Raw genomic sequence first — 1,127 nt, 5'->3', positions numbered from 1 at the left:
CCTGGCGGCGGACGATGCTAAACTGAAGATCGCCACCACCCGGATCCTGCGGCTCAGGCTTGCCGGGCTTACTGTAGGGGCTGTTGGCGCGGATTTTCTTCGCCGCCGCATCGCCCCTCTGCAGGAGAGGGGGAGGCCCACCTGGCTGTTTGGGGGCCCGACGGATATCATGAGGCTGCGCCCAGGCCTCAATTTTAACTTCACCATTTTGGAGTTGGACGGGATGCTCAAGGAGCTATTCAAGCACGACCCCAACCACCCGGAGTGGTTCAGGCTGCCGCAGGGCATCGTCCCACTGTGCAACAACTCCTAGCTCGATCGCATCCGCGCAATGATGTCGGAGTGCGACTCGCACGGGATCATCCCAACTTGGCAGGAGCCCTCCGACGAGGTCGTGCGGCAATTCTTCGACGGCTTGGTGGAAGTAGCGGTCCGTGCCGACGAGCAGAGGCTCCTCACCCGCGACACCACTGATGACGAGATGTGGTACATCGCCACCAGGGCGAAAGAGGCGGCGGCGGCCGCCGCCGCGGGCGAGTTTGGTTTCACGTTGGAGGAGGCAGAGGCGGCCGAGGCGGCAAGCCTTGCCGACCGAGAGGACCTTGCCGGGGAGGTCGTTGGCGAAGGAGAGCCCGAAGCCAAAGCGAGCGAGCCCGCCGAGGGCGCAAGCGGCCAGCCGTCTTCGAGCAGCTTGCCGCAGGCGGAGCCCCCAGCGCAGCCAAGAAGGCGCCTCCGTAGGACTGGAGACACAGCAGGGCGGCAGGCAGGCCAACAGCCGCAGCGCCGCGGGAAACGCTCTACCGCGACAAGCACCGTTGCCGCAGGAGCATCTCATGCCGCGCCGGCAACTGGAGCGGGATCTTCTCGAGCCGCTGCTCCTGATCCTGCCGCAGCTCCCGCCAAGCGTCCAAGGGAGCCTACTCCTCCGCCTCGTCGCGCTGAAAGAGTGCCGGACTTCGACCTCTCCGCGCTGAGCTCCGACGAGGAGGAAGAAGAGGAGGAGGAGTAAGACTTTCTTCTTGTTGTACTTATATTTCTTCGATTCTTGCTGTTTCTTGTCTTGTATCTGATCTGCTTCCCTCTGAACCTCGTTCCTTTTCAGGACTCTGGCAGAGAGAGCGGCAAAG

This window comes from Triticum aestivum, chromosome 3B (genome assembly GCF_018294505.1).
Source record: "Triticum aestivum cultivar Chinese Spring chromosome 3B, IWGSC CS RefSeq v2.1, whole genome shotgun sequence".
Lineage (NCBI taxonomy): Eukaryota > Viridiplantae > Streptophyta > Magnoliopsida > Poales > Poaceae > Triticum > Triticum aestivum.
Note: the sequence above shows the minus strand (reverse complement) of the source record.